Source organism: Ochotona princeps, chromosome 5 (genome assembly GCF_030435755.1).
Source record: "Ochotona princeps isolate mOchPri1 chromosome 5, mOchPri1.hap1, whole genome shotgun sequence".
NCBI classification, from domain to species: Eukaryota; Metazoa; Chordata; class Mammalia; order Lagomorpha; family Ochotonidae; genus Ochotona; species Ochotona princeps.
In genome coordinates, this window is record NC_080836.1 from 41586395 (window position 1) to 41609721 (window position 23327).

A 23327-nucleotide genomic window follows, 5' to 3' on the forward strand; every position below is an offset into this window, starting at 1 on the left:
ATATTAGTCCAGAAAGATTTAGTAACTCCCATTCTAGGACTGTAGAGATGAAACAAAGAGGAAAGGAGAGTAAGACAAAAACCTTGAACCTGTAGCAAGCTTTATTTCCTCTAGGAGAGCTACTCTGTCTGCTTTTCAGCTGACATTTGCTTAATTCCATAGGTCTTACATTCTTGTTATAAATCCAGCCTTGTTACACAGAAGGAATGCATTCATGTGTTCAGTCAATAAAATATTTCAAGTACTACTGACATGTAAAACATTACAGATTGAAGGATTATGTTTTCAAGGAGCCTCTACTGAGTTGGGGGAAGAAAGTACATGCACAAATTCAGTAACAACACAAGGTGGAATGTGAGCTGAGCTCAAAGGAGAAGTGCAGAAAACATGTGCTTAGAAGTCAAGGACTATCTCCTGGCTGAAACGGTCAGCTCGCTGACCTCAGCTAAATGATCTGTGAAGGACAAGAAGGGCTCGGGTGGAAGAGACCAAGAGATAAGGATTTGCCTAAAGTGGGAAGAATACGCGCATGAGCGCACACACACGCACACACACAGGTAACACACTGAGAAGAGTGTTACACACTGAGAAGTGTGTTACATGTGCACCCAACACATGGACCGCTGATGAGATTTCATGTTGATACATTAAAAAAATGTCAAGTTATATAAATCATTTCACATACTGGGATAGAAATAGCATCTTTCCGGAGGCATAAATGCCTTGAGTCATACTGAGTTTGTGTGCCATTGGGAAGGGACTTGTTTGCAAATCATCTTGTCTCTATTTGCGTGAGTCCACCTGAAGCTTGGAAAGGTCATGATACATTTTCTTATGAAAGAAAGGGTATAAGAAGAGAAATTGGCGTGGGCTACATGGAGAAACTGCATAAATTTTGTGGGGAAAATTGAAAGGTAAATTGATCTTGGTGCAAAAAAAAAGCTGAAATCCATGCATAGTTTCTCATAATACATATTTCCCACCAATTTTTGAAGATCCCTTGTATTCATTAAAGCTGTTTGAGCAAATGGGAGGTAGAGTCACACAGCTGCATCAATTTCCATCTTTGAAGAGGTTTGACCCTGGAGGGATTGGCGTTTTATCTAGGAGATTAAAACACGATCTCATTAATCAGGAGATTCCTTCAGCTCAGAGGCTCTGTGAACTTAAGCTAGAATGACAATGCTGAGCGCCCAGTTGTAAATCTACCTGGACCATTAACTCATCATGTATGTGATCCTCCATAAAACTGTAAAGCCTCAGGTTCCTCAGCCTTCAAACACATCAAAATATCTTAGAAGGCTGGAGCAGGTTGATTTCCCTAATGAGTGAGATGGCTACCTTCTGTGCGACAGTTCTGGGGTTCCATTGTTGGTTTTGGCTCCAGGCTCCTGCTTCCTGCTGAGGCTGACATGGATGCAGTCAGTGTTGATAGCTCCAGTAGTTGATTGCTGCCACTGGACTTGGTTCCAGTTTCCTGACTTCAGCTCTGGCCCTGCTCTGGGTGTTGTGGGCATTTGGATTTGAGCCAGCAGATGTGAAGGATCCGTATGTCTATCTCTCAAATAAAAGAATATGTTTGAAAAATATCTCAAAAAGGTTAAACTTCTCTTTCTGTCTCTTATTCTCATGATCTTGGTAACTGGCATGTTGTACTAAATGCAAGATAACCTGTTTTCAAAGTCATGATTAACTCTGCCAACTACTACCTATGTGACTGTGTGAGATGCTTAGTTCTCACAAGCTCCAGTTTCTTCACCTTAAAAATTTGGTTAATAATTAATAATTGCATTTGATAATTGCATTAGACAGATAACACCTAGTCAGGGTGTCCATCATTGAATGACATGCAGCTATTGGTCTTTTTAAAAACTAGTTCACTTTTTATAGCTCCTAAAGCAATTCCATGAATTTCACAACAGCCTCCTTTTGTAGATATAATTATTGCTGGTGTTAGAAATGAGAAAAACTAAGGCTAAGAAGTTCCATGGGCATGAGACAGCAGGCGACACAGTTGTGGCAGCACATTAGGTCCCTTTGAATACCTTTTACTTCCTGCTTTAGCTGTCTTTTCAGTGGCACACCTGACTAAATGTTATGTTTAGATCACATTTAGTGCACAGTGAGTATTCACTAAACATGTTTTTTTTCTGGTCTCATAAGGTAGTTCTTGAGAGTACTGTAGACACAACTAGTAAGTTGGGTAGCAATTTCTTAATTTTCTATCCCTGTGTATCCAGTACAGCAGCCTCTACCACATGCTGCTGTTGGGCACTGAAAATGTGGCTCATTAGTTCACAAGGAGATGTGCTGGAAGTGTAACGTTCACACTGGACCTCAGAGATTGAATATGAGAAGCAGCACAGAGTCACAGAAGTCTCACTTTTAAACTTGAGTACATGATGAAATACAATGAAAATATTTGGAGTCATTTCAGCTGCGAATTTCACCTATTTGCTCTTGCTCCTTTACAATGTAGGAAAGTGTCACTTGCATGAGTAGCTTATATTTGTACCTTGCATTGAATTTCTTTTTAATAACATTATTTAAGGTGAACATATTTTGTATATTTTACAATACAGATCTAGGAGCATAGTGACGCTTCCCACCTTCCCTTCCTCCTGCCTTGTTCCTCATCTAACTTCCCTTTTCCTTCTTTCTTTTTTAGTTTTTACAATGATGTATTTTCATTTCACTTTTCAGTCACAAGCTGAACACTCGATTAGGTAAAAAGTTCAACAAACAGCAAGCAGAAAGCAAACCCGACCAATCCTCAACTGTATAGACAAAGGCATAAACAATAATCAAATCTCAAAATATTCATCTTACTCATGTAGATTACGTCTTTTGTACTCTGTATATCAGCTACCACAGATCGGGGAAATCATGTATTTGCCTTTTGTGGACTGCCTTGTTTTGGTAAGCATAATGCTTTCCAGTTGCATCCATTTTGCTCCAACAGGTTAGATTTCATTCTTGAGTAGTATCACCTACAGAATACTGTCTGATGCTTCCTCCTTCCCTGGTTCTCCGGCTCCTCAAGGACTTGCAGACCCTTCTGTCTAGAATGCAGTGTTTTTGCTCACCTGCTTCAGGTCAGGGTGTAAATCCCATCTCAAGTCAGCTTTTAGAAAGAGTACTAAGAGTGGAAAATAGTAGAGTGATAGTAACATCAGGATCACAGTTTCAAATGTCTGAGAGAGCAGGAGAATACTATAAAGTAGACCAAAAATAAGCAGCAATAGGGAATGGTGAGGATTCTGGCAACTTCATTGAAAGTAATTGCTACTACCTGGTTTTTGCTAGTTATCAATGTGTTGGAATTTGGGCCCAAGTAGATTTTTCAAGAGCAGGCAAAAATCTACTTTCTTATGTGACTTCTAATAAAAAAAAAATAACAGTCACACTATGACTTAGTTAGGACAAGGTCAGCCTCCTATACTCTGAGGATGATTTCTTAAAAAGAGTAGGCAGTATCTTTGATCCTTAGCTGAAATTCTGCTGCAAGGATCAGCGGATGTGAAAGCAAAAAGTGCTGTACCCACCCAGTGTCCAATTGATCAGAGGACTGGCACAATTGGTAAAGGTCCTTTTTCAATCTCTCACATGCATCATATCATTTATTGGACAAGGACACCTCAGTAGCCATTTACCTGGAATGAACTGAAATCCCTACATAACCCAGGTGGAGAAAAATAATCACAGTGCTTAACACCCCTGTTACTTATAGGCAGATATACATTCTAGACACCTGAGTCAGGCCCAGGAGGGGAGCAAGTTCCCTTATTCTGCTGTTGACACAGGAAGATTTCCATCTTGGTCATGCTTTAAATGCTTGTGCCCTTTCCCCAGCTTCTCAAACACAAAGATCCTAACCTGGTCAGTAGAGAAAGAGGCAGATATGAAAGGGAGCATTCACTCAGCACAGCATTTGTGCTTTCTGGCCTCTTCTTTTGCAAATATATCTTTAGAGCTCTTACCACTTCAACTGCCTATTTAGGCTGTTGATAGTTATTCCAAAACAAGTATCAGATTCTACATGATTTCAACTCTTGCTGAAATGCTACAGCTTTCCTGGATTGTTGATGCGGGCTTCTGATAAATAATTTCCCAAATTACCCACAGTATGAGAACATGGCAGACATAGGCAAAATGAACATCTTGATGGTTTACAATACCATGGCTTCTAGGATTTGTGACAGTTAACTGCCTCCTCATTTCTGCTCTGTTGGTCCCTGTGAACAGTCTAGTAATACTGCAGGAGCAAGGATCATTGCCTACTTTTGATATGCAAGGATGTGGATTCTCTGGAACTCACCTGGGTGACAGAAGCAGGGTGTCTCCTGGTCCCTGTAAAGGTTTCTTTTATCATATTTTATGCAATGAAGGTGTAAGACATTTCAGTTCCCATGGTCAAGCATAGCTGAACCCCTCTATAATGTTGTTCTATTGTCTCCGCTCTTTTGTGGGTGAAATTATACTCATATTGTACACTTCCATACATATATTGATACTGCCATGCAACTGAAGTCACAAAGGTGTATGAAACATGAATTTGTAAATATTCAAGTAACCAAAAACATTTAAACAAAACTAAAGAGTTTTCCAGGGTTCCTGGTTTTCTTGAATGATATGGGAAAATGTTGCCTCTGTGGACATAAAATGTGAGACCCCTGTTCTTCCAAACAGGTGGTCTTGATGGGCTCTTCCTGTGACATTTTTCCTATTTTAAGTAAAAATAAAAGCAAAGACGAGAGAATCTTGCAGAGTCATGGAACTCAAGACGGGTGGGAGAAGTATCTGCTGCTAGAGCAACAGACATGGGTAGAGGCAGAAGTATATAGCCTGAAGAAGAGAAAGAAAAATGGTCAAGAAAGGACAGAAGACAAGAGGCGGGGTGGGTGGGGGCAGGGTGAAGGCCCAGGACAGGATACCAAACATGGGGTCATAAAGTGAAAGGCAGACTGCTTCCCTAGAAAAATGAAAAGATTCTTCCAGTGTCTTCAGATTCTTTCAAGCATAGTCAGCCAAGGTACATAAAAACACCATTTTCTGGGGCGGGTGTGGCACAGCTGGTTAAGTTGCCATTTGCAGCACCAAAATCTCATATTAGAGAGATAGTTTGAGTTCTGGCTCTACTCTTCCAATACAGCTCCGTGGAAAGCAGTAGAAGACAGTGCAAGTACTTGAGTCCCTGTTACCTATGTGAAAAACGACGATGGCGTTCTGGGTTGTTGCCCTCAGTCTGGCCCAGCTCTGAAGCCGTTCTGGGAGTGAGGAGAGCTCTCTCCTCCCTCCTTACCGCTCTTCCTCTCCCTCTCCCTCCTCCCGTTCACCATCTCTTTCTCCCTTTCTCTGCCTGGCATTTTTTTTTCAAATAAATTAAGGTATCTTTGAAAAACACAGTTTCTAACTCAATATACATTTTGCATTTTGAAATTAGTGATCCAACACAGTTCTTTCCTATAGCCTTCATCTCAGATTTATGCAACATCAATTGCATTACTCTTAAATACACTTTTGTGGCCCAGCCTAAGAAATTCTTCATGTATTAGCTTGAACTGTGGTAATGCAACAAGGTGGAGGAATCCACCATTGGGGAAGGGTTTGGGGAGGGGTGGGGGAATCCCAGTACCTATAAAACTGTGTCGCATAATGCAATGTCAAACTGTGTCACATAATGCAATGAAATTAATAAAAAAAGAAATTCTCTGTATATTATGCAGGTTCTATATGATAATGTGTTCCAGTTAAGCGAGTTTTAAGAACACAGCTCAGTTTGCTAGCTGGAGGCTGTTGGTAAGAATAGAAGCACATGGGAGTGAGTTGCAAATACAGGTTATGCAAAGTAGAATTGGTATAAGAAATATCAAAATACAGAACTCAACATTTTGCCAGGTTCATTTGTCATTGTAATCCAAGACTTCACAAGATACTAGCCATCACAGTGTCTGCGGTGACCCTATCAAAGGAAGTGTCACATATTCGTGTGAACTGGTCCACTCTTTTTTAGCATATACTTTTATAATGTAATAGATCAAGGTAAATAAATTATTTATTTTCAGTAGTGGGCATTTCACCCAGTGGTTTAGATGCCCATGCTAAGAGTACCTGAGTTCAAATCTCTTGTGTGGCCCCTGATGCCAGCTTCCTGCTAATGCAAACCGTGGGAGGAAACAGCTGATGTCTCAAACCATCAGGTCCCTGCCATCCAGGCGGGAGACCTTGAGTCCCCACTTCTCACTTTTGGTCTTTTAGGAAATAACCCAGTCCTGGCCTTTAGGAAGTAACCCACCAGATGGATTTGTTCTCTCTCTCAAAATGTTTAAATATTACTTCTTGATTACCACATGCACCATAACATGTGTATGTTGCTGCCTTGTGTATGTGTGTGAAATATCCTCTGTACTAGATGATTCAGTTGTCTCTAGATCCTGTGACAATAACTGGAGAAGGAAATATCATTTAGGCTTCCCATGTCTCTATCCAGTCTTCACTATGACAAGCACTATTGTGGGCTCTGGGGATATAAAACAGAAGTGTCTGTTTTTGTAGAGTTTATACCTTGAAGAAGAGAAATGGGTAATAAAAACACACAGTTAAAATGTATTACTTTTTATAGTAAAAAAAATGTTAAGGACAGAAGAAGTGAAACAGAGATAGGGATTGTCATGGAGGTGGTATGGGCATGGAAATCCTCTTTAGATGAGAAACTTTGGAGAAAACTTGGAGGTAGGGGTGGGGGACAGTCCTATGAATATTGGAGGCAAATTTTTTTCAGGCCAAAGAAGCAACAGGTGCAAGGGTCCTGAGATAGGAACCAGACCCGTGTGCTCAACTCAGTAAAGAGGAAATCAGTGAGACTGGCAGAGTGAGGGCCAGTGGTCAGCAAAGCCCAGGAGCTGGCATTTAATATGTGTTCTAAGTGGGGAGAATAAAGAAAGGATCCTGACCCAGCTCCTTGATACTGTTCTCTCCAACTTTCCTTACCTCCACATAGATTAGTTCTCCACATAAACTCCTCCCCCCAAATCCCGAAGTGGGCCATCTCAATAGCAGGCCATGTGCTTGTTTCTTACTTGTTCAATATGCAGCGCATCAGTGCACAATGTCCAGGAGAGATGAGCAGAACAGAGCAAGTTTACTTCATAACCCAGTTCCCTTCTCACTCCCCTCCTCCTAGCCCCAAAGCAAGGCCTCTGCTCTAGGTTATTGAAAAACTCTGTGTTTTTGCCACTGTCTTCCTGGAAGCCAAGAAGCGAAGGTGAGTGGCTGGGGCCCTCGCCTCCTGCTGCACTCCAGCCTGAGCATCCTTGGGCTCTCACAACTCAGTGAGAGATGTCTATGTATGATCTGTGCACCTACCATTGGGAAATTGCTGCTCTAAAACACCAGCCCACCCCATATTACCCCAAGCTATTCTGGGCCTTCTGCACACCCTTTGCCAGTGAAATGAAGCCCATTGTACCAAGGCATTCGCATACAATTCCAAATTCTCACACAGCCCAACAGGAACCCTTGTGGCCTCTCTGACTTAGTCCCCACCAGTCTCCCTGACGCTGCACGTCCCTGCCTCACCAACTTCCTAGGTCCAGGCCCCCAAGAGTGATGCTGCCCTGAATATTTGTGCCAATTCTACCTGGCTCTTCTGCATGCTTGCTTGGCTGGCCCCTCATTCTGTTCAGGTGCCTTCTCAAATGTCTCAACCTTTCTGCCATCTGTGGCCACCCTACTGGAAATAACAGCCCCAATTCACTCTATTTTCCATCTCATATTATTTTTTTCTTCCTACCATATATTGACAAATGATTATATATGCTTGCTTACTTATTGTTTCCCTCTATGCAGGAATGTTGAATTCTATGACAGTGGAAGCTTCGTCTGTTTTATCACTGTTTGCTCCCCAAGCATTTAATATCGTGCCTGGTACATAGTAGATGCTCATTAAGATTTTATGGAGTGAATGAAGCTTATAGACACAGGCTATGAGTTTCTCCACAGTCTTGTCTGGGCAAGACCATTTAGCCTGAATCCATGCTCCACCCAATGCATGCAAAGAAACTCCCTGCTCACCCATCCCCATCCCCATCAGTATTGCCTCACTTGAGCTCAAGGGGCTCCTTTGTCCCTGAGATACTTCATCTCTGCCCAACCAAACAAGCCCCTTTGAAGACTCAGCTCCAAAAGTCCATTTTTGGAGGCCTTTCCACATTCCCTGCCTGAAGCGGATTTCCCTTCCCCCAGCATCCAGGGTCATGTATTCTCTTGTCTTTCCATGGAGTCCTACTGCTGCTCTGCCTGGCTCCATTTGTAGGGTGCTGACATTCCTGGGTACACAAGGCATTCAGCACCAAGGCCAATGCTGGGGGCAGTACATGGAATCAGTTGATTTCAGAGTGAGGAGGTGAAGGTGTTAAGGGGAAGGTAACCCAGCCTCCTTGCCCTCTTAATTTTTTCCCTTGGACTGACTACAAACTGCTTTGCCCTTGGGTGTTGCTAACTCACAACAATGTAACTTTTGTCCTTCCAGGACAAGTTCTGCCAAGTTCTTCCCAGCCTTGTTTTCCCTCCTGATTTTGCCGCAGCACCAAAAGGTTCTTCTGTTTCTGCCTTTAGCACTCATACCCTCTGTGTCCAGATAGAAGATCACATTGTTTTACTCCAAATCATTGAGCAGTTCCGAAGCTAACTCTTCCCCAAGTGTACCCTGCTCACACGGGATCTGGGAGGAGTCCAGGGTTGAGGGAGGACAAGACTTCTGCCTGGAGAGTGGTCAGCATAGTTGGCATTGCAAGAAGCCTGCAGGAAATTGACCTATAGCGTTTTGTCCACTGGCCACAATCAGAACACCTGTTAATATTCTGAGGAATGATAGTTCTGCATAGCAGAGTTGCACGGTGTTCCCCTGGATGTCATGGCCATATAAGATGAGTTGTGAAATAAACTCAACTGTGGGTAACATTATAATTCATGCACATATAGAGAAGGATTGATAAACCCTAGCATAATCATGTAGGAAAATAACAGTCCATAAGTGGATTTGCTACTTGTGAAGCTGGCACTACGTCAGAATTCAAATCTTTGAAAAACCCAGATGAGGAAAGCTCCGATACCTACAGCTTAGGAAATAAAAGACAGACATGTCAGGTCCAGCACAGTAACCTAGTGGGTAAAGTCCTCACCCTTCATGCACTGAGATCTGATGTGGACTCTGATTCTAATCCTGGCTGTTCCACTTCCCATCGAGCTCCCTGCCTATGGCCTGGGAGAGCAGTTGAGGATGGCCTAAAGCCTTGGGTCCTGAACCGCATGGAAGACCCAGAAGGAGCCCCTAGCTCCTGCCTTCGGATCAGCTCAGCTTTGGCCATTGCAGCCACTGGGAGAGTGAACCAATGGATGGAAGATCTTTCTCTCTGTATTTCCTTCTCTTTATATATCTGCCTTTCCAATAAAAATAAATAATTCTTTTTTTAAAAAAATAAAAGAAATAAGAGGCAGAGATGTCAAAAGAGAGGCTAAGTTCAAAAACTGGTAACAGATGAGAGCTTCGAACCCAGGCATTTTTCTTTCGGGGACTGCTTTTAGCCACCCAACTCTACTGATGCATGCCGCCTGGCCTGCTCTTTAACTTAGACTTTTTTTGAAGATTTATTTATTTTTATTGGAAAGGCGGATATACAGAGAGGAGGAGAGACAGAGAGGAAGATCTTTCGTCCAATGGTTCACTCCCCAAGCAGCCGCAAAGGCTGGAGCTGAGCCAATCCAAAGCCAGGAGCCAGGAACCTCCTCCAGGTCTCCCAGGCAGGTGCAGGGTTCCAAGGCCTTAGGCTACCCTCGACTGCTCTCCCAGGCCACAAGCAGGGAACTGGATGGGAAGTAGGGTCGCCGGGATTAGAACCGGCGCCCATATGGGATCCAGGTGCGTGCAAGGCACTTTAACCACTATGCTATTGCACCGGGCCCTTAACTTGGACTTTTATGAAACTAGTTTTCACCATGCACTCAGCATGTGTCAAGCACTTTACATCCTTCCACTGTAAGTTCTTGGTCACCTCAGGAAGCAAGAGTGTTGATCAACATCTGAAAACATTGCACAGGGAGTGGGTGAAGGCTTTTTCTACTCACTGTCCTTCTATTCACGCGAGTGCTCAGAAAGGGCTCCAGGACGGGTTAGTACCCTTCCACTCACTTTTAAGGTTTGCCTATGGTTCTCTCTTTTCAGCAACTCTTTTCAAATGCCTGGAGAAAGCACTGAGAGCAAAGTTCCCTGCTGGGGACTGCTCATATGCCTGGAAAAGCACCTTCCACACTGAATGAGAAGCAGCATTTGCCAAAGTCACATGGACATCGAGGTATCAATTCTTCCCTGCCACTAGCAAACCTGTGACATTGAGAGCATAAGATGGAAAGGGTCCGTGGGCAATACAGGTGGAAATAGTTGAGTATCAAGGGCGAGGGCAAGCTGATGACTGCATAGCTGCTACACATGGGGCACAGGGCCCACCCAATCCTGAGCTGAGTCTCTTTCACAGCTGCGCCAGGCTCCTCCTCAACCCCAGCCTAGAAGAGGACAGATGAGCCCCGCTGACCCCCTCAATAGGACTGTGCAGAGTCCAGCTGATGGAGTCAAGGCTGAGAGGAGGGTGCCATGGTTTGGATGTGATTCTTCTACTGAGGGTTCACATTCTGGGAGCTTGCTGTCTGATGAAAAAGGGACTTGGGAGGTGGTGGAAACTCTCCGAAGAGTGGACAGCAATTAGATCACAGGGCTCCACCCTCGTAAGGGAATAACACCCAATTCACACAGGTGGATTAGATCTCAGACTGGATCAGTGACCACAAGTGTGAGATGTTATAAAGGGAGACTGGCGCCGCTCCTCCATTGCTCGTCCTGCAGTTTCTGCACACTGCTAGCTGCTCTGCTTGTGCTCCTAAGCGGTGACATTGTGACGCAGCATGCGACCCTCGCCAGATGTGCCTGTCCAAGCTTGGATTTCCAGTCTACAAAACCGTAAGTTAGTGTAAAATCTCCTTATAAAGTAGCTATGCTCAGGTATTTGTTGCCGCCATAAGAATGGATTAAAGGTATCTCCGGGTCTGTGCTGTTGTTGGAGTTCAGTGGCATCCCAGTGGCCAGTGTAGGACCCAAGTGGTTGTGGAGGGGCCTGGCTCTCCTAGGCATTTGTCTCACCGGGATGAATCCCAAAGAGGAAGTGGAGAGGAGGCACTTGGTCTGCATTTATCCACTCTGCGTTGAATCCTTGTGACTCGTGGGGCTCCCTCCAAATTAGCTGCTGTTTTTCCATGATTGAGATATTATGTTGTCTGATTTTGGTTCATCAGTGATACTATTGACAGAGGAACAATCGTAGATTGGAGGAGATGATGGCGGAGCATCTTGCTGCATGTTACAAGTGTGTAGGATTGTTGTCCTTAGCTCGAGAGCCCCACAACTTTGTGAAAACCCCCAGTGGAAAGTCATAGGGATCAGGTTTGCTTTAAAGAGAGATGTGGGCCTACAGGTGCCTCCTGGTGAGATCAGGCTCCAGCTGGAGCAGCCTTGATTGATGAGGAGAAGATTAGGCAGGGACCAGCTGAGCTGGTTTGAACGACAAACCTTCGGTGAGGCTTGGGTTTCTCCGTTGTGCAATTTGCACAGTAGTAATAATTCAGTGATTTTTTTATAAGAGCCAATGAAATGTTCTTGTATAGACTACACAAACTGTGAAGTGCTGTAGAGTGTACACTATTATAATTATGAGATTGCTGTTGGCTGAATTGGATAACCTTGGTGGACATTGAAATTCAGATATCCTGCACAAGTGCGTATTTCATTGCTCATGGATGGGTTGATGGCAAAAACTGCCTGCCTTTCAATAACCTAGGACTTAAGTTAATCAATATGAAATATTATTAATATAAATGTTGGGACAATTGGAACAAAGGAGGAGAGAAAGAGAATATTTGGTACCTTGTCTTGCGTCTCTTGATCATGTGAGGACAACTGACTTGTAAGCAGATATTACTGTTGACATACCCAAATTTGGCCTGAACTTCTTGATGGACAAAATGGAGAGGTAAATGAGAGAGAGAACAGCATTTGTGAATTTCCGGCAGTGTCTCCTCAGATGTGCCCTGATAGGGAACTGTGATGTCCACCTGGATGGGAGGTGGGGAGCAGGAAGCTGGGGGGAAACTTAATGACAGACCACAGGGTAAGTTTCCAACACAACAGCTCTCTGATAAGGGGAGAACAGCAAGTACACGATCCTGGAGCTTTAAAGAGGAAATCTAAATAGTTTCAAGCCGCCCCCCCCAAATGATTGCTTGTTTTAGAACTCTTGAGAGCAATTTTTAAATACTGCTTATTATGGATTTGTGTGTTAAGACCATCATATGTCAGACAGCAGTCCAGTGTCTGGAAGAATGTGATGTACTATCCTATTCATAGATGATGCTGGTGAGCTTCCTGAACAATGCTGAGCCCTGAGCTGCTCCTTGCCTTCTCTTCTTGTTTCCACTGTCTTGGGTGAGAAGACAGGTATAGTCTCATGTTTGCTCAAGGAGAGAGTCCTGACCACAGCCTTCCTCGGTCGGGATGGGGAGAGAGGAGGGGTGGGGCAGGGAGCTATAATAGCTAGGCCACATGGAAGGCAGTCACAATCCTTCCCATACTGTTTGCATCTTCTAGTTTCTGTTGTTGGCACACAACTTTCTTGTATTCCTTTCAGCTGAGATTTGCCAACATCAGGATGACCTATTCCTTTTAGAAGTTGATTTTAAAAGAATTCTCAAAGAGCCGTTATTCTTCCCCCTCTCTAGCCACTCCACTAGATCAAAATGTGAACCCAGATACAGGCTTTCCCCCAAGGTAGTGGGCTGGTGAGAAGTCTCTGGGACTTCCTGGAAAGGAAGTGAAGTCAAACCACTGCACCAGAAAACGCAGTTCTTGGGAGAGGGGACCCACAGAGAAGACGGCTTCAATCTGCAGCCAGAAAAAACTTTCTTGACCAACTCTCTTCTACCCCCAAAGCTATTTTTTTCTTGTTGGCAATGATGCCAGTATGATCTGCACTCCTGGCTCTGTGCTGGTCCAGGATGTCCCTGCCCCAGGTCATGGCAGCTGCAGGTGACTCACCATGTTGCACTCATTCCTGCAGATTCCAGGCCAGCTTTGTTCTTTAGGGAAGTTACAGTAGTACCCTGAACTTGCCTCAAAGAAAAACACTTTTGAGGTCAGGGACTGTCATTGCCTACCATTATTCTTAGCAATTTGTACGATGCTTTGCATGTGGTAGGCACTCAAAGTAAGTATTGTATCAACTGAATGTATGGCCTGCTTTGAATGAAGTCTGTGTGTTGTGGCAGGGCTCGGGACCAATAACATTGGATAGAAGCAGTCACCAAGACATTAATTTTAAGGAAAATTCTAGGGCAGGCTGGAGCTGGTACTATAGTCTTAGATCAGAATTTCTTTGCTGTAAAACTTCTAAGGCCTTTGATTGAACAAAGCCCACCCACATTATCAAGGGCCATTTCCTTTAGTTAAAGCCAATCAATTTAGATATTAATCATATCCACAAAATACCTTCACAGAAATGCCTGAATTTGTGTTTCATTAAGTAACTGAGTATTATATCCTACAAAATGGCATATAAAGCAAGTTACACCATCCTATAAGTCCTGCCGAAAGACATGGCCAACATAATCACCATGACCAAAGGAGAAAGCCAAGTACCAAAGAAACTGCAGGATAAAAGCCCAGGCACAGACATGTGGGCTTAAATCTGTGTGCCGCTTCCAGCTGGAGGCTGGCAGTACCCAGATGCTTACAATAACACTGCCTGCCCTCAAGGGAATGATTCTGTGTTGAAGGCATCACTCTGGCAGACAGGTAAAAGTTGGTGTAATAAGGACTATCAGCAGGAGGCAAACAAAGCTTGTTTACTGTTGTTTAGTGTTGGACGCCCTCAGAGTAATCAAAATGCCCTTGGTAACCCAAGTCAGGATCCAACATCAACCAGGCTATTATGACAACCTTAGCAGATCTGTGGAGAGAGTTTAGGATACTTTAAATAAAGAAGGCAAAAGTGTCCCAGTGGCAGCAAATGTCAGGGCACCCCAGATGACCTGGATATTTAGGGGAGAGACCTGGAAGGCAGCCTGTGGCTCTTCCCAAATGTCACACACTCCAGGCCTTGTCCTGTTGTTGATTTGAAGTTGTGGAGAGAAATTTTCAAGAAACTGATGCTTGGGAGGGACAAGTTTGTGCCACCTCAGTCTGCTGCATTACCTATGGCAGATGAGGTCCTCTGCTACCCTTGGCAGCTCCCTGTTTCTGGAAGGGGGAGCCTGTGTCCTGACTCCTGTCCCCTGGGAAATGTGAGCAGGCTGGAGGCAGAGATTGACTCCAACTGCGCTCATGGCTTTGCTGCTGTTCCTATTTTCTCCTTTTCTTTTTCAGCAACATCTGTTGTTAACGTTTGAAACATTTTGTTACAGATGTAAAGTTAACAGCAGGATGGAGGGGTTGGAGTTGCCTCCTCTCCCCTGCCTAGAAACACAAAGATCATATGAGTAGATCATATGCATGCATCCATACACACCAGTCATGTGGCTCAAGCCTAGGGTTGCAGTCATAAGTGAACCTGCTATGGATTCTTGGAGGAGCATGGATGTTGAGGACAGTTGGATGTACTTCTGGGTACAGAAAACATGGCAAAGATGTTAAGGTGTGATGATAAGTCAGAATCTGGTGAAAAAACAAGTCAAAATTTACAACCTGCAGCCTAGAAGAGTCTGGAAGGAGTGACCTTCTACTTCCTAATGTATCTCTTGGGAAGGTGGGATTGGAAGCAGCCCAGAGACCATCAAAGTTTACTTCATACACCTCTTCGTTGTGTAACTTTGATATCAAGAATGTTTCTTTTGTAATTAAAAATGACAAGCCAGATTGTTTTCTAAAATAATTGGGTATCTGCAGGGGTAGCATAAGCAACAACACAGGGCACCAACTGACCCTGACAGAAACATGTTCTCATCCACTAAGCGTACACCTTGCTAAAGCAGGTTACAGGTGACTTGGCGCTTAATGTTTCTCGCAGTCGGTTTTAAAAGCACTCCCTCTGCAGGCTAATCCATTCAGGGCAGCTTCCACCACCTGGGTCTCTGTGCTGGGAAGGTTGACAACCCCATCTCCCCCTGTCCAGTGGTCGATGGCAAATGATGGCAATCACCATCTAAGTGTGGATCTGCCAAGCAGCTCGGGTTTGGGACTGATGTGCAGTTTAATTATCATGCTGGGCTGCAGCTGGAGGCGGCTGGAGTGAATTGGCATCTGCTTTTGCAGAGCACAATTTCTGCAAATAATTAAGCACCAGAACTCTTGATTCTCTCTAATTAATGAAGAGGAAGCCTGGAATCTTTAAAGTCCACAGATGTCATGCTGCCATTGTGTCAGGATTGATCTCCTTTGTTCTAGACCGAAGAGCATGCCTCTCTTGCCTCTCCTGATTCTTTATAAATTGAATTTTTCTATTACCAGTTGTGACAGCTAAGTAACATGACTTCAGAAATTCACCCTCAGTTCATGCTAGTATTAGAAGCAGGAATAACAATAATTTTTAAAACAGAACCATAATGGGGCTCGGCAGCGTGGCCTAGTGGCTAAGGTCCTCGCCTTGATCCCATATGGCCGCTGGTTCTGATCCCAGCAGCTCCACTTCCTCTCTGTCTCTCCTCCTGTCGGTATATCTGACTTTGTAATAAAAATAAAATAAATCTTAAAAAAAAAAAAAAACAGAACCATAATGGAAGAAGCTTTCTGTCTCTGACCCAGAATTAATCACAGTGAAGAGACACCTACTGAAGGGGATCGTTAATTAGCTCCAATGGATCTTACTAGGTGGAATCTGAGCTTTTGGGACGTCTGCAGCAGAGGGGGTGAGGAGAGCCCCCCTGTTCTCTATCTACCTCCCATGATCCTGAAATGGAAGATGAACCCAAGGGACAGGGACACACAATGGAGCCCACAGCAGAGTACAGTTCAGTAAGCGGGCTGACATGCCATCCAGGCAGCCTGTGCAGGCTGTCTTGCCAGAGAATTGATGTGGCTGTTTTCACTGCACATGCCCTAGTCCTGTGAGCTCTTTCACAGCACACACTGGAACCCACCATACAGAAGCCAATGTGAGATGCTAGTAAACACTCAGATCACATCACTCTGCTCCATACACTCAGATGCCTCCTAACTCTCTAAAAGAAGGCAAAATATATATCTCTTGTAGGAGAGCCTAGCTACCCAGTGTTTGTGATCTCATTCCCGCTACTCTTCAACACGGTGCATTCCAGGCACTCTGCCTTCCTCAATGTCCCACCAACACTCCAGGCATGCTTCTACCTCAGTAACTGCACTGGTTGTGTGGTCTTTCTGCAACATTCACTCCTAGATGTCTACTTGGTTCACTTCGGCTCATCCTTTAAGACTTTACTCCAATGCCTCCATCTTCTGGAAACCTGCATGGACCACTCCACCCATAGTGCTCATTCCTCATATCTTGCTGGGCTTTTTTTTTTTTACCATCTAAAATAGTTTCCTTATGTAGTGTGTTTACTCTTAAATCATTGCTTCTTCCACCTCTCATTTCACAATAGTGGAGTTTCTTGTGTGTTTTGGTCACTGTGATATTCCTAGCAACTGGAACCTCGCCAATTCAATAAATATTTTGTGGAAGAAATGAATCAGCCGTCGCCATCTGAGTGTTTACCAGCATGTGTGAAAACCATGTGTGCTCATCCAACGGGACTGTCCAAGTACAAAGTTTGAGCTAGGAGCTACCCATTTTTCTTAAATGCCTGGATGAAGTACTGCTATTCTGTTGGGCTACCAAATATTAATAGTTAAACAGTGTGATAGGAGTTAAATATTGCTTGGAGTACTGATTTCCTTCTCCATGAGTTCTTAGAGGAAGAAACTAGTGAGTGACTGGCTGAGAATGATGCCGGGGCGTAAGGGGCTTATAATTATTGGCCCCAAAGGGGCATGTTTCTGTTGTGTATACAAGTCCATAGAGAGTAGGCAGTCTTAAGAGAACTGTGGAACAGAGACCACATTGGTCAGAAAGGGTTGTCCTTAGTGTTACTCAGTAATGAGGAGGAAGCAGTCTTAGGCACCCAAGAAGCATTCTTAGGCTGTGGACATAGAACCAAGGTCAAGCAAATAATGTTGGAGAGGCAGTTGCACTCAAGCCAACAGTCTCTGCCTTCTCTGTGGGTTGTTTCCAAACAACAGGGCCACTGATTCCTGTTGTAGATTCTTTCCATTGAAGAAGGCCTGTTGAATCTTGTTTGTGTCTGTGACTTGCTAAGGGTTAGGCTAATCTGGTAGAGATTGCAGCATAGACCAATCGGGGATCTGGGGAGTGTATGGATCCAAGCTTGGTTGTTCCACTGGGCCTGTGCCTTTTATCCCATCCTCATCTCAGGGACCTGACCAGAGAGGAAAATGCATGCATTCACATCACAAGCCAGCTAGTGCTGTCATGGTATGTACTGTGACACAGGAAACAACTAGCCCCGATTCTACATCTGCTGGTTGGACAACTTGGACCATTCATCTCCATGCATCATGGTTTCTGCTCCATGTTTTGAATGTGCTTTTGCTTTGCCAAAATTTAGGCTGAAATTCAATTGCTAATGTGATATTGAGAGATGGTGGGTCCTTTCAGAGTTAATTAAGTCATGGCGATGTTTGTTAATTTTAGAAATAAAAAGACCCAGTGGTCACGTGGTTGTAAAGAGACAGCACCAGGGTCCATATTCTTCTTACAAATCCAGTTTCTGTCCGTACGACTCTTTAGATCAAACGAAATGGTGGTATGACTAAAAATGATTTTTAATATTTTTAACCAACCTAAGTGTATTACAATGGAAGTAGCTTCTCAAATTTAGAGGATGTGCAGAGGTCAGATGAGAACACAGTCATGGAAATAAAACTATGAATTATTGTGTCTTTTAGATACTCTAAATTCAAATTTCAAGATTGACATTTAAAGCATCCCTCCAAAGCCAAGTTTGGCACAGTTCTCTGGTTCTAAATAGCAAAATTGACCTTCCTTCTTAGACTCATATCCTAAATTATTCTGTGGATTGTTCCTCCAGACAACCTACCTGAAGCAGCCTCCAGGACACTCTAGCTGATTTACAACTGCAATCTTGCTAAGAGGAATGGAATAAAGCCAGGATGAGTTTCTGTTAGACAGAATTGCTGGCATGAAATACTAACATCGCTACCACCCAGCACATAACTGACAGCCACAGCCCTGCGCCTCCTCTCTGACTTCACTGAAAATGGGTCATGTGTTGGAAAACTAAGGGACTCTTGTTCTCAACTCCCACCACCCCTGTACCCTGCTGATGGTGCCACTTAGCATGTGCTTGAACGTGGCTCCCAGAAGCCAGCCTTGGACCTGGGAGCCTTCTGTTGTTCAATTTCCATGTTAGTGGTTTGTCTTTGATGAGTGTCTGTGACTGCTGAGTGCAGAGCCCTCTGCTTCCTGCCTTCAGAGAAAGAATAAAGAGGACGAGGCAGGATGCAAGCAGGAAGCTCCAGCTGTCCCTGGTTAAGATGCAGTGATTAGCTCTGCCTCGGCCATTTGGCTCAAGCCAAATATTATTCCATCAAAGAGTGACATCCCTTTCCCTGGTATTTGTCCTTTCTACCTTTCAAATAAAGAGATTTTTAAAATAAAAAGAGTAGGAAACTGAAAGGGCTGTGTGGTCTCAGTGGGCAAAATGAATGAAGCTGCTTTATAATGGCAACTTAAGTCACGTTCTTTTTTTACACACATTGTCCATACATGTAAATACAGAAATGCATGCTTGGCATGAGAACATTCTTTCTTCCATGACATCTTACTCTTGCTGACCTCCCTTGTTTTCACGTCCTGTTGGAGATGAGAATATCTTCCTTAATTTCTCTGCAGAGTGGGCTGAGTGCCAAGGCAAATGGCAAGGAAGTGCAGTGGTGAGCACCACAGGGAAGTGATGGGGACTGTGTCCAGGTCGTGACCTTCTGGGTCATTGAGAGAGAGCAGTTGTTTAGTAAGTGCCATATTACTTGGCTGCTGTGTGAGAATGGGAGCTTCGTTATATATGATGTCTTCCAAACTTTTCTAAAACGGCACATTCCCCAAATACATCCTGAGGATGTTTGGGAGCCAATGCGCCAATGAGTGTACCAATGTATGAGTACTGGTGATTAAGAGGAATCAGATCCTCCAAAAGAAAACCAGGTTATAGACTGATAACCATGAAGGAGTCTCTGTGGTAGATTGAAGACTTCCCAGACACCTCCATTTCTTGTCTTCTGGCTACTCTGTTTGTTTCCATCACACACCTATTTCTTCACTCCTTCAGTCTTGATTTGGCAGTGTGACTTTGTTTTTGACCATTTGACTATTAAACAACCATGTTATAAGTCAAATCTTCAGAAGCACGTACTTATTAAGGCTTGCCAAGTCCTGCTGCACTAGACGTAAGGGACCCCTGTAAAATAAGCTTAAACTAGCCTTCTAGAAATGCCTTCAAGAGAACTGAGGCACACATGCCCTCAGATGTCCTATGAGCCACCAGGCCCTATCAGTGTGGGTTATCCTAGGCCAATCATCTGTTCCTAAAGTTACCTACAGAAAAACTGCCCAGCTGAGTCCCACCCAGATTACCAGCCACATAATTGTAAACTAATCACTGATGACTGCTTGAGAAACAACAGAAAAGCAAAAAATCACACCATGTTACGCAGTTCAATGGAAGGTCAGATTCTGCCAGCTGCTATCAACTTGCTGTATGGGAAGGTAATGAAGCTATATAGGAAAGGCACTTAGGAGGTCACAGAAATTCTGTGCAAGGAAGCTGGACCAGTGCCTAGCTCCTGCATCCCCGAGTCAGCCTTCGCTTGTATGAATGCCTCTGATAAAAAGGTGTGTGTAGAGATCATTAACCAGGCAAGACAAAGGTAGGAATTGTGTCAGTTATTGACTTTGAAGTCAAGTTTACCCAGTTCAGGACATATCCCAGTTGGTAATTTGCATGAACAGAGTACAGAGATTGAGAGATTAACACCACTATTTTGGAACTGGATTTGTTACTGCAACAGTGTGTTCTCTATAAGTGGATGAGATTGCTCCCCTTTGGTTCTCTTCCCATCTTCTGTTTTTCCATAATAGAAAGATGCAGTGTGAAGACTATACTACTCCATTTGTCAACATAAAATGGGCCAAGACTCTAGGGAATTTAAAATTTGGGAATCTTGGAGGTGATGGGAATCCTTGAAAAATTTTAAACACAAGAGAGCTGTGTTCTGTATTATAATTCTGAAAGGCCACAGATGTTAGAATATTGGTGACTTAGAAGGGAGATCAGCTGAGAAATTGTTAAAATGACTTAGGCAAGAGCAGTTGAGCTGTAATGACAATGAACAACGAAGGGGACAGGTCCTGTGAATCAGAGTGGACATGGTCCTAACAATTCACGGTCCTAACAGGTCCTAATAATTCACAGGTTCTGTGAATCAGAGTGGACATGGCCTGGTGATGGTTAGAGACTGAGGGATGACTGAACTGAAGAAGGCTACATTAGCCTGAAGTTTCCTGCTCAAGGTTTTGCTTGAAGGAATTTGGTATAGCTGAGCTGAAGTGTGAGCTTTGTGATGCTAAGTGGAACATCTGCTTGAGAATTAGAATTTGTTAGAGCATCTACTAGCCTCCCGTGGGGGTCCCCCACAGAGATAGATACCCTGTCAGTGTTAGAGCACAGATAATGGCTCAGAGTGCTTAAGAAAGAAACTGAATGCCAACAGCCTGAAGGACAGTCAAGGGAATTCCAAACCAAAAATAGCCATAAGGGCTGGTCTCGCTGTACTGGCAGGACCGACCGTGCTCTGCAGCAATGTGTGGATGCCATCCCTGGGAGCAGGCTGGTTGGATCCCCAGATGACCTTGGCCTAAAGTTAGCTCAAACAATCAGCGATGGCTGATCTCCAAAGCGGCAGTGGCAGCTGATGGCTTTGGAAGTATATTTTCTTCTCTGTAAAGAGCAAGTGCCCACAAGCAATGCATTGCCCAGGTAGTTATCCCTCTAGGTTTGACTAAGAGCTCTGTGGTTGGAAATACCGTGAGCCTCCTGGGTAACTAAGAAGAATCAAAGTGTAAGTTCTACCCCTGGGAAATATGTAAAAGAAGTGCCTCCTTGCATGCTTTATTTCATGAAAGTACCTTTTTCCCTTCTACATATCACAATAAAAGTAAATTAGAGCACAAGGATTCAAAGGCAGAGAAGGAATCTAACCCTAACAATCAGAAGTAAATGGCTCCCTTGGGGATCTGAAGTTGGAAATACAAGATTCCACTAACTGGGAGAGTCTTAGATTAAAAAAAAATCCTTGCTGTCTAGTAAGTTTGTTCTGTTTTAAAGTAACTGGAAAATATGGAGATTGCAGCAGTATTACTGTTTGTAAATTGAAGTTTAGGTATTGTACTTCATCCAGGAAACACTAGAGGGAGTAAGTCAGAAGAGAAAGGCTGCACAGTAGGAATGAATGGGAATTGAAGAGCACCCTGACCAAGGGGACAGGTCTATACTTCATGAAGAGAAGGTTGCACAGGCACAAACAGGCACGACAACAAAGTGACTATATGTAAAATCCACTCTTAACAATTTTCAACTGTGAACTCTGAGGCTGTTGAGAATCTACAAACGTAGGTAACTATTGTTTACTGACGGGAATCTGCATTCGGTCCATTCTAGGCATTTGGAAAGCCAACACAATTCAGCTGAGTGAGCTTCCGCTGTTGGAGGATATATCACTTGGATGAATAGCCTTTCATAAATGCAGGGTTATTTTTTTTCACACTGCTGATCATCCTTGCGGTCTGCACAGTGAACAGTAACGACACCAGGGCATTTTCAGACACTTCCGTAGTTGTCATGTATCAGTACTACGGACAACACCAGTCTGGAATCTAGTGAGCTGGCACAGTGTCATACACTTGTCCATGAGAACTGATACTTGGTTTTTTTGTTGTTCTTGTTGAAATGCCCAGGTCCTTAGTGTCTGTGCCTCAGGAAAATACCAAAATATTTAACAAAGGCAGTCTCATCACCAGTATGTTTTAATAAATTAAATAGCTCCAATCCAAAACCTGCTTAACCAGAGATTATTCAGTTCATTATGAAAATATGTCATTCAAATCATTATGAGAATATTTTATTCAACTAATTATGAAAATATTTTACTGGAAAAGGAACTGGTATTTCTATGAATACCGTTCTTGAACCACAGTAAATTTTAAAAACAGCTGTTAAAAACAAATGTAGGAAAAACAATCACAATAGGGCATGCGGAGTGAATAGTGCTCTATCCTTACATAAACCTAGGGGTCAGACTCACCTGGACGTGAATGTCAAGAGAGTTGAAGCAACACTGGGAACTTTCCCAAGCAGAGGCTTTCCCAAGCAGTCCACGGCCCTGACAAACACACGGCTCCCACGTTTCCGCTTGCACTCATTAGCCATGCGTTATACTACTCACCTCTCAGGGCCGGCCCTTTAATTTCAGAAAGTGCTGATGCACATTTCGGCATGCGATATTAAATCTTTGGCAGAAACGCCATTTATCCTTGTGGTGGTAATGAACAAACTTAAAACATTCTGGTGTCAGAATCCCTGAAAAAGTACATTCATTTGAATACTTCTTCCACAGGCACCAGGAGCTAACTCGTGAAGGCACAGGGGTGCAGAGTCCTACGGAGATAGTGCCGCTGAATGACAGAATGTCTGGTTGACTTACAGGAATCCCCAAGCACTTATTTGAGAATAGGTTAGGTTTAGATTGACGAGCAAATGTGTAGCCAGATTTCTGGCTGACAAATGGCAGAACTATGCCAGCACATTCGCTTCTCTGGAGAGAGACCAAAAGTGAAATGAGAGGATCAAGTTCATTCCATTCAGGACATTGAAACCTAGTAGATGGCAGGGTGGCTGGGACAGGAAGCACATGCATTTATTAATGACCCCAAAGAGTTCACAGTTGAGTTCACAGTTGGGTTCATGTCTGAGTCCGTGACCAAAGTCACGTTGCTGTACCTCAGGTGTGTTTACCTTGAATTTGCTTCAGAGGGATCCTGGTGTCTTCAAGTAAGCATCTTCCTGGATGCTTTGGTTTAAAACTGCTAGCATTAGGGCCCTACATGGTAGCCTAGTGGCCTTGCCTTGCACATGCTGGGATCCCATATGGGCACCAGTTCTAATCCCAGCTGCCACACTTCCCA

The 23327-nt window shown here is 43.7% G+C and overlaps 1 protein-coding gene across 1 annotated transcript in view; it reads right to left on the reverse strand.

Annotated features, from left to right (window-relative positions):
• The window catches only part of ITGB6 (integrin subunit beta 6), a 131125-nt gene extending 108272 nt beyond the window's left edge, over positions 1–22853 (reverse strand). Inside the window, exon 1 of the mRNA XM_004577134.4 lies at positions 22589–22853. The gene's annotated coding sequence lies outside the window, so the exon portion shown is untranslated. The remainder of the gene's footprint in view (positions 1–22588) is intronic.
• Positions 22854–23327: the final 474 nt, after the last annotated feature.